This window comes from Euleptes europaea, chromosome 14 (assembly GCF_029931775.1).
Source record: "Euleptes europaea isolate rEulEur1 chromosome 14, rEulEur1.hap1, whole genome shotgun sequence".
Classification (NCBI taxonomy): Eukaryota; Metazoa; Chordata; class Lepidosauria; order Squamata; family Sphaerodactylidae; genus Euleptes; species Euleptes europaea.
In genome coordinates, this window is record NC_079325.1 from 18,707,040 (window position 1) to 18,717,769 (window position 10,730).

Below are 10,730 nucleotides of genomic sequence, written 5' to 3' on the forward strand. Positions count from 1 at the left end.
TGGGCTAGAGAAAAAAGAGAAGCAGAATGCAGGACGTTAACCACCAAATGACAGCAGCCATGTTGCACACGAGAATGCAAAGCTGCCCACCAGCAGGTTCATCCGGGAAGCATGCAACAGGAATCAGTCCAAACACTGGCTGTTGCCGAGCTCTCCAGTCCCACCCACCCGAATACCCCAGGAGGCTCTAAAGGAAACAGACCGGCATTTCTGGCTGTTCCCAGACCCTCAGTAAAAAGACGATATGCACAGAAGGACTGCAAATCATGGAGTGTCGTGCCTCAAGGCACAGGTGGTTGAATTTTTGCTTTGTGGTACTCAAAGCAATTTTGCTTGGGCATTTCAAGCAACGAAAGGCTCACACAGACTAGATGGGTATTAAAGCTCCACTAATGGATGGGGACACCTTTCTAGTCTCTCTCAGCAAACAGGCACACAGTGACATACACAATACATAAAGCTCTCTAAAAATATCACCCAATGGCAGCTGATGCTCAAGGCTCCACCCAGCAGATGCTTCCTAATGCCACACACCAGAACCTCCAGTGTCTCTGCCCATCAGGCGCCAGCCGGCTCTCTTTGCCTTCCTTGGAAACTCTACTGGGCTCTGAGTGCATGCACGAACATTTTTAATTATCTTTTACTAGGAGAAATACAAAGCAGTGCCAAAATGTACTTGTGAACCAGGATGAAGAGCTCAAACAAATTATTCGGGGGGGGGGGGGGGAATGAAAGACCAGTGTAGATCTGTGAACAAAACTGTTCTGCTGACACTCTGCCAGATGACTGTAGAATTCGCAGATCTAAGGCAGACTCTCGCCAAACGCAGTTTGTCAAGTGAAAGCTGAGGCAGGAAAATCCTTTACTTCACACGGCGCGAGTGTGCGTCCATTGTGTTAAAAGGCAGCACCAGGCACACAAAGAACACACAGCTCAGCATATCCAAAGAACAAACACGTCTCAGTTTATGCATTTGCAAGATCTTTCGTAAGGTTTTCTTTCTCACTAGACTGAGCATAGATTACATTGCAGGTTCACCCTGAAATCACTCTCCGTATTACACGCACACAGCGCTGTCATGTGTTACAAAGTATATTGCTCCAAAGTTGTTCTGCCCCAAACCTGGTGCCGCCCTACTCCTGTCTGGCAATGGGCTTCATTATTTCAAAATGGAAATACCACCAAGGTTACTCTGGATTCATACTCCAGCTGCAATTTTAATCCACACCAATCCCTTCTGGTGTATACACCATCAAACCAGGGTTGCATGCAGTTCATTCACAGGAGCATAACAGCAGCAAATCTGAAGACAGCTGCTCGTAGACTCCCCCCCCCCAAAAAAAACCCTCCCTACGGGCATAATCATAAACTGAGTGCCACCAGCCTGAACAATGCAGAGTCTCTGTCTCTAGGCCTTGATTATATGGTTGGATCTCCCTGTCCTCGTGTACCCTTCCTCTAGCACCAACTCAAGGACAGGACTGGGTGGCACACCTGAGGCTTACTTTGCATAAACACTTCTGTTCCAGATCCGGGAGTGCCCTCCTCCACCGTGCCCGCTTCCTCGCACCTTTGTGCCACCGCCCTAGATTTTCCATGACCCCCCACCCACACCTCTGGGCAGCCAGAGTGCATTCCTCCTCTGCCCCCCTCCCCAGTGACATGTTTGCCCCTAGTTTTCCTGAGGGGAAGTGGTCACATTTGTTCAGCAGAGGCTTTTGCTCTGACTACGTCAACTTTATACCGCGGCCAAAAGGAACTTGGCGTACTGCCCAGATCTGGCAAAACAAGGTCCTGGCAGGAGCAGGCTGGAGGGGCTGGCCTAGTTGCACCAGATTAACTCTCCCCTGTCCACGGATTCCTTGCAGACAGAACTTCAGCTGGTGTTGTGGTCGGACTATTGGCTTGACCAGGTTGAAAACCCCACCAAGCCATGAAGGTTACCGGGTGCCCTTGGGCCAGTCATTCTCTAACCGACCTCCCAAGATGGTTGTGACAATAAAATTCTGATCTCTTTGTAGGAATGGTAAACAGTAATGAAAATAGTAATAATAAAGAATGATGATTGCCAACACACTACAAAATATGGTAAAATCTACACGTTGCCCCTGTCCTTTATATGGAGCCCACTTTGTACGTTTCCCCACTCCTGCACATGAAACCAGCTGGGTGACCTTGGGCTAGTCACGCTCTCTCAGCCCCGACTACCTCACAGGGTGTCTGTTGTGGGGAGGGGAAGGTGATTGAAAGCCGGTTCGAGTCTCCTTTAAGTGGCAGAGAAAGTCGGCATAGAAAAACCAACTCTTCCTCTTCTCTTAGAAGTAATACTGACGACAGGTAGTTGAACTCTCCGTTGCATACATTACAATCAGGGCCGGTGCTACCATTAGGCAAACTAGGCGGCCGCCTAGGGCGCAGGCCTCAGAGGGGTGCAGTTTTAAACAGATTTGTTTCTTGAAAAAAAATGCAACTGATAATTTACATTATTTATTTTAAGATAAGTACCACAACAGTGCGATGGAATACAATCAATTATAACGGCTTATCAAAAGTTTTGTGCTTTTATTTTTTCTACAAGGCATCCGTTTTTGAAAATTGGTTAGCGGGGACGACAAGTAGTTAGCCTTGCCTAGGGTGCAAAAACGACTGGCACCGGCCCTGATTGCAACCCTTTGCTGCTCATCCTTCTCTTTGAAGAAATATCAAAACCATCACGGGCGGGGAAGAGGCACCCAGCATTCATGGTGACTTGCCTAAGGACAGGCCACCCAGGAAGGATGCACTGGGGCTGCACTTAACTCCAGTTAAAATCGCAGGCTGCCTCTGTCACTGCCTCCCCTCTTCTGCTCACAGGCCCCAGCTTCGAGAGCGATAGGAAAGGGACTGGCTAGAACCACTTTGACAAGGTCTTGGATCCTTTTTTTCTTTTTAAGCCTCAAGCTGAGCCAAGCGCCCTTGGCTAAGAGCTAGGGAAGCAGGAATCTCTTTCTGCTGCCGTTTTGTCTGCCTCCCAGATTATCTAAGCCACGAGAGCGAAGAGGAGGGATGGTAAGAGGAGGGATGGTAAGTCGAATGCCACTCCTAGCCAGAAAAGGATGGTTGGCTATGCTGGGTCTGAGGCATGACCAATTAGGGAGCAATTGGATCAGGCCAAGGCCCATCCAGTCCAGCAGTCTGTTCACACCGTGGCCAACCAGGTGCCTCTAGGAAGCCCCCAAACAAGACGACTGCAGCAGCACCATCCTGCCTGTGTTAAGAACATAAGAACCTAAGAAAAGCCCTACTGGATCAGACCAAGGCCCATCAAGTCCAGCAACCTGTTCACACAGTGGCCAACCAGGTGCCTCTAGAAAGCCCACAAACAAGATGACTGCAGCAGCACCATCCTGCCTGTGCTCCACAGCATTTAATATAACGGGCATGCTCCCCCAAGCCTCTGCTCTTAGGGTGTGGTGCAGCACGCAGTGTGTGTGCGTGTGTGTTAAGTGCCGTCAAGTCGCTTCCGACTCATGGCGACCCTATGAATGAAAGTCCTCCAAAATGTCCTAGCTTTGACAGCCTTGTTCAGATCTTGCAAACTGAAGGCTGTGGCTTCCTTTATTATCTGCAGCACGCAGAGGGAAAGAGAAAGGGATACGCCAACCTCCTGGCTGCTTCTCGCCACACACCTTTCTGTGCTAAATACACCTTAGAGGCCCAAGCAGGAGATTCTGCATTCTCCTATGGACCTAGCCCCAGAATCCTAATGCTCCTGATGCGGGCTTTTCCAGAACTTTCCAAGCATATTCCTTTCCTGGAGCAGGAAAGATTCCACCAGCAAGAAGGCAGAGGGGACATTCCATTCCTCCATCTGCCGGGTGAAAGAGGAGTCACTGGAATCTGGATTGGAAGGGGGGGAGGGAAGAAGGGCTTGCAGCGGCCCCAAAGGCAGGCCCCTCCTTTGCTCTTGGAAGGGGGGAAGGGGGCCTGCCCAAGGCAGACTGCCAAGCTCCCTCTCTCCTGCCTTTAAAAAAAAAAACATTTTTATTTCGCAATGCTTTTGAGGGGGCTGGCCAACTGTTAACCTGGTAGCCGTGTGCAGATCTGGTGTAATAACGGGATGTTTTTCATGGTTTCGAAGAGTTCGATGATTAGGTCACCCAGCTTGCGAATCCAAAGGCAGGGTAAAACCTAAGCAAAACAAGGAAGGCGAGACGCTAGGCCCTGTGTCACAAAGGAGGTTGGAAGAGGAATTGCTGTGTAGGAAAGCCCTGTGCAGCAGTATAAGCGACCAACAGGCAGTGGTACAAAATCCCTGTTGACCTGTTTCAGAAAAAGGGGGAGGTGTATGAATTCACATATATTTGACATTGATGTGGGTTCCATTTCCATCAAAAGCCCAGTGGGAACCCTCTGAATTTTCGTCAGAAACACCAGTCCCATGATGGTCTCCCAGGCAAAGATCCCCTCCAGGTTCCTCCCACACGAGCTGAATTCAAACATCATATGAAATTTTATCATATGATTTCCCCATCTCCATGGGCACCCAGAATGTTATCCTCCTAGTCTCCCTTTCTTGGTGGCCCTCATGAACCGCTGTGACTTTCCCCTTTTTTAAAAGAAATGTGCAGGGCTCACTTTTTTTTCTTGTCCATGCACACCCTTCAAAGATGACATTTCAAATGAGGGGCATTCATCCTGGCTGTGAGGAGTATATTCTGCTCTTCTGCCAATGAGTTCAGGGTGGGATGCACGGTTCTCCCCTAGGGTTGCCAACTCCATGTCAAGAGATTCCTGGAGATTTGGGGATAGAGCCTGGGAGGGCAGGGTTTGGGGAGGGGCATGACCTCAGCAGGGTATAATGCTATGAAGTCCACCCTCCAGAGCAGCTATTTTCTCCAAGGGAAGGGATCTCTTATGTCTGGAGTTCTCTTGAGTTTGTGATTCTAGGAGATCTCCAGACCCCACTTGAAGGTTTGTGATTCTAGGAGATCTCAAGGCCCCACTTATCCGCACACAAGACAGGCATGGCTGAATTACTGAGCTGCACAGGGCGGTGTGGGGATTTGACTCTGGGACACCCCGGTCCAGTGATCTAGGTACTACTATATTACACTGGCTTCCTACAACTAACTTCCTGCACACTGATTCTAATCCGTTTGGTACCGAACCCCTTGAACAAAACCCCTTGCCACCAATGCTCAGAGGGAGCATGCTAGAAGGAACATCAGTGCACACAGGACAAAGCAGTTGAGAATGGGAAAACCAGCAATTTCTCCCTAACTATAATCATATTACCAAGCCCCAATTAAGAACATAAGAAAGGCCATGCTGGATCAGACCAAGGTCCATCAAGTCCAGCCATCTGTTCACACAGTAGCCAACCAGGTGCCTCTAGGAAGCCCTCAAACAAGATGACTGCAGCAGCATTACCCTGCCTGTATTCCAAAGCACCTTATATAATAGACATGCTCCTCTGATCCTGGCGAGAATAGGTATGTATGATGACCAGTATCCATTTTTACTAGTAGCTATGAATAGCCCTCTCCTCCACGAACATGTCCACCCCCCTCTTGAAGCCTTCCAAGTTGGCAGCCATCACCACATCCAAGGGCAGGGAGTTCCACAATTTAATTGCTTATGAGATAGTTCAGATGTTATTTATTTATGGCCCCTCCTTTCTCCTCAACGGAGACCCAAAGTAGCTCACATTGTTCTCCAGTTCTGCATTTTATCCTCACAACAACCCTGTGAGAAGTAGGTTAGGCTGAGAGTAGCTTCCATGGAAGAGTGGGGATTTGAACCTGGGTCTCCCAGATCTAGTCTAACACTATAACCACTACATCGTACTGGCTCTTAATAGCAAAAGGGAAAATCCTCCCCATGTTACAGTTTTAAATGCTGGAACAACTAAAGTTGCCAGCTGGCCTGGAAAAAAATATTCTGCCCCCTTAGTAGAGGTTTAATGAGTGCAAATGGGCCATTGAAGCTTTTCATGACATAAAGTTAAATAGCACAACCTGATAATTGTTGGCAGATCAAACTGATATTAAGGCAGAGCTGGAAGGACTAGTTTAAAAATTGGCAACTCTAGGAGCTACTTGAAAGGCACACCATAGCCTGAGGATTCCCCAAGATCTGAACCATTCCTATGTGCATTTGAGCAACCATCAGTGCAATCCTAAACAGAGTTACACCCTTCTAACTCCACTGAAGTTAATGGGTTTAGAAGGGCGTAACCTTGTTCAGGACTGCACTGAACAAGTGTCAGAATCATAAAATAACTGTTTTTTATTTAAAGGTAAGTCTAGAAGGCCCTGACCTGGATGGCCCAGGCTAGCCTGATCTTCTCAGATCTCAGAAGCTAAGCAGGGTCGGCCCTGGTTAGTATTTGGATGGGAGACCACCAAGGAATACCAGGCTTGCTGTGCAGAGGAAGGCACTGGCAAACCACCTCTGTTAATCTCTTGCCATGAAAACCCCAAAAGGGGTCGCCATAAGTTGGCTGCAACTTGACGGCACTTTAAACACACACACACACACACACACAAGTCTAGAAGCTTGCAACTACTTACATATTTTCTTGAAATCAAATTACCCACCTTATTACCATTTACCAAAGCACCTGTCATGTTTACAATCATAAGTAGCTGAAGGGATAATTTCTTTTCAGGATGGCTTGTGTATGAGAAGGGTAATGGTGATCTGAGCAAGGGGAATCTTGAGTGGGCAGAGAGGGGCAGATCAGCTGGATGAAATTTGGGGAGCACCAGGTAGAAAGATTTTAGTTCCTCCTCCATTCCTCAAAAGCAGCTCTCCTCTTTTAAATGGAAGTTGCAAATAAAATGTTAAAAACCAAAATGTTAAAAACCAAAAATGCAAATAAAATGTTAAAAAATGTAAAAAAAAAATTTCCCCAAAATTCCTAGACAGGGCAAATTAGTGCTCCAGGTCTGGTAGATTCCTATTCCAGGAATCTAACCATGGTTCCACAGGCTCAAAACTGCCTTATAAGCCATCGATATAGAAATCCTTTCTCTAGTTAATGATTTTATACCCAAAAGCCCCTTGAATGAATATATCTGTGAACAAAAACAGCAGAACACGGAAAGGAGTTCTCAGCCTGAGCTAAACAATATATAATCTGACACAGCTCCCAACTGTCAGTTCAAAACCCCATTTCCCCCGACCAAAGCCGCTGCCTCAGCTGGGAGTGACCGCAAGCCCTCTAACGGCTTTTTCTGTGCATTAGAGAAAGATGCTCAAACAAGCCTTTTGCAAAGCAGCACAGAATTGCCTGCAAACAGAGAGAGAGACACAGAGAGAACACAGCTGATGATGTTCAGAGGAAAGCCCAAGCTTCCTCTCTATTGGTGGTGGAAAACACAGTGGTAAAGAGACACCTGGCAACCCCACAGAAGCAACACAGCCACACAGCTCAGAGAAGCAGGAATCTCAAAAGGGCAAAGGCATGGGGAATAGGAGAGGCGCAATAGGAAAGAGGAAGCAGCCCCCCCCTTCAATTTTTCCAGCATACAGTGATGCATTCAGATGCTGCACTGCAATCCCACACACTCCCCCGAAGAAAAATTAACACAACGGTTGCAGTGTAATCCTTATCAGGATTACATTGCTCTAATACCATTGATTTCAATGACAGGGTATAACCCTGTTCAGGATTGCGCTGTTAGTACTTCATAAGAACACTGAGAACAACCCTGCGGGATCAGACCAGCGGTCCATCTAGTCCAGCAGGTCCATGTAGTCCAGTGTCCTGTCTCACTCAAGAGTCCAACCACTCACTCTGTGGAGCCAGCAACAGGGCACAGAGGCCCCGGCCGTCAGTTGATGGGCAAACTCTGCAAACCTGCCCCTCACTTGCCTGGGCAAGCAACAATTGCTCTGCCACTGCCCTCACCCCTGGATATAATCACCAACTTTTTAAAACAGTTCCTGTGTCTCGACCCACTGCTTAATTCACAAACATTCCCAGTTGCTATCATTTATATCCATGCTCAGAAAAGGGACACCCGCCGATTTCTGCATGCCAACTAGCTAACAGCAAGGAGCAAGCCTGGCCAGTTGGCAATATTGCTTATTTATATACGTCTTTTATTCTCCCAACGCACATTTTGTCGTCACAGCAACCCTGTGAAGCAGGCTAGTCTGAGAGAGTATAACTTCGTGGCAGAGCAGGGGTTCAATTTGAACCTCTCCCAAATCCTAGTCCAATCACTAACCATTATACCAGACTGGCTCTCTCCTCCACCCTGGGGTAAGCCCCACAGTGGTCAACAGCAAAGTGGACTCTAACATTCCTAAAGTGGGAGGGAGAGGCAAGACAAACGATGCACGCTGAGCTTCTTGGATGAAAGGACAAAAATGTTGCTGAAGTGAGAGAGCCAGTATAGTGCAGTGGTTACAGCATCCACTGAGCATCTGGCAACCCAGGTTCAAATCCCCCTTTGCCATGAAGCATGCTGGGAGACCTTGGTCCAGTCACTCTCAGCTTAATCTACTCCACAGGGTTGTTGTTGTAAGGATAAAATGGAGAAAAGAGAACCATGTACTCTGACCTGAACTCCTTGGTGGCACTAAATAAAAACCAACCACCAAAGGCAACTAACTAGCTTTCAAATGAATATATCCGGAAACACAAGTGCCCATCCCATGGGCATCGTGCATTTATTAATTCACTACGACAGAGTTGCTCAATCTGAAGTCAATCCACATCAGGCAGGGCAACCTGCACACAGAGCTTGCAGGGCACAAAGGCAGGTGCCTCCCCTTTCTGTAGGATCTTTATCAGATGAGACACAGCCGCCACCATTGCATGACGCCAGGCCTCCAGTGCAAAATCAAGGGCCCAGCCCACACCCACAAATTTATGAAGTAGCTTTATAGTAAGCCAGATGATTGGTACCCAGAGTAGTGTAGTGGTTAAGAGCAGTGGTTTAGAGTGGTGGACTCTGATCTGGAGAACCGGGTTTGATTCCCTACTCCTCCACATGAGCGGCGGAGGCTAATCTAGTGAACTGGATATGTTTCCCCACTTCTACACACGAAGCCAGCTGGGTGACCTTGGGCTAGTTACACTCTCTCAGTTCCACCTACCTCACAGGGTGTCTGTTGTAGGGAGAGGAAGGGAAGGTCATTGCAAGCCAGTTCGAGTCTCCTTTAAGTGATAGAGAAAGTCGGCTAGAAAAACCAACTCTTCTTCTTCTACCCCCAGCTGATGATTGACTGACAACAGCGCCACAGGATCTCGGAGAAACGTCTTTCTTGAAGACATGGTTGTTATCTGAGACTCTTTACTGGAGCTGCCAAGGATTGAACCCATGACCTTCTGCATGCAAAGCATATGTTCTGCCGCTGAACTGCAGCCACACTAAAGGGGACCCAGAAGAAGTCATACCCTCTACTGAAGGATGCATCATACTGGAAAACCTCTGAGAGTAACCAACTTAACAGTGCGATCCTTTCCTGGGAGTGAGCCCCGTTGAGAAGAAATGGGTATGATTCTGAGTAGACCTTCTTAGGATTGCTCTCTAAATATCCCTTATAAATCATGGGTGGAATACTCATATTGCTTCATTTATAAAGAAAGCCATTTGATCTGAGAAAAAAGCAATATGATTTGTGTATGAGGGAAATATACATTTTTGCTGTGTTTTGTTCTCTAAATGAAGGCTGAGTTAACCAGGGTGGCTTTTGTTTTTTTTGTTTTTGTTTTTTGTAAATGGCACTTCCAAGGTTTTTCATGATAAAAACCGTTGCTTCTGCAAATTCTTTCAGCCAGCTGAGTGCACTGAGGCTGCAGCCCACAAGGAGTTTCAAGATGAATCTGCAGTCTTCAGCTAGCTGTGCAGACTTACAGAAAATAAAATTATTTCTCTCTCTTCCAGATTCCCCCCCCCAAAAAAAAATAAAGTTAGCTAAAACAAATTATCATCCTAATTCTCCTCTTTCCTCTACTAAAAACACACTCTTTGCAAGAACCCTGGACCACAACCCCAGACCAGAAAAACAACAACATACACTTTTAAGAAATGCACAGTGGAGAAAAGGAAGTGCTAAGGGAAAGCTTTGCTGTCCACACCTTACTGAAACTAGAAAACAGAAACCAAAGGACAGGATTATCTTAAGATTCACTCCCTGTAGTAGTCACTGGAAATGATGACTACAGTTCTGAGTATTCAGGCTTTCTCTGGTATTTTAAAGGATGCCCCCACAGGTTAGCCACTGCTATGAACCAGGGCTCTAGCCATCCTTCCCTGCTTAGGAAGGGTGTAGTATTTGTAGAAGGGACTTCAAAGAATCTCATAGGAAAACCAGTAATTTCCTAACAATCTACAGAATCTCCTATAATTCACTTGCCAACCTTTCTGATCTACGTGTCTTTCTTGCGCAGGGGCCACGCTAATCTTCTCTGTATCGTTCCAATTTTAGTATATGTGCTGCCGAAGTGAGCACTACCTGGGACACTGGAAAGCCACTGCCAACCTGAGTAGACAATACTGACTTTGATGGACAGATGGTCTGAGTCAGTATCTGGCAGCTTCAGGTGTCCATGTGCTGTTTAAATGAGTTTCTTGTAAGTTTTGTCAAGTCGCAGATGACTCATGGTAACCCCATACAGTTTTCAGGGAAAGAGACATTCAGAGGTGGTTTGCCATTGCCTGCCTTTGCGTAACAACTCTAGACTTCCTTTAAAGGTAACACCGGGTCATTACTGACCCGTGGAGTGACGT

The 10,730-nt window shown here is 47.1% G+C and overlaps 1 non-coding gene across 1 annotated transcript; it reads right to left on the bottom strand.

Moving 5' to 3' along the window:
• Window positions 1-10,345: 10,345 nt before the first annotated feature.
• On the bottom strand, window positions 10,346-10,452 carry LOC130487511 (U6 spliceosomal RNA). Its single transcript, XR_008933792.1, has one exon. It is a non-coding gene; the product is annotated as a U6 spliceosomal RNA (small nuclear RNA).
• Between the last annotated feature and the right edge of the window lie 278 nt (window positions 10,453-10,730).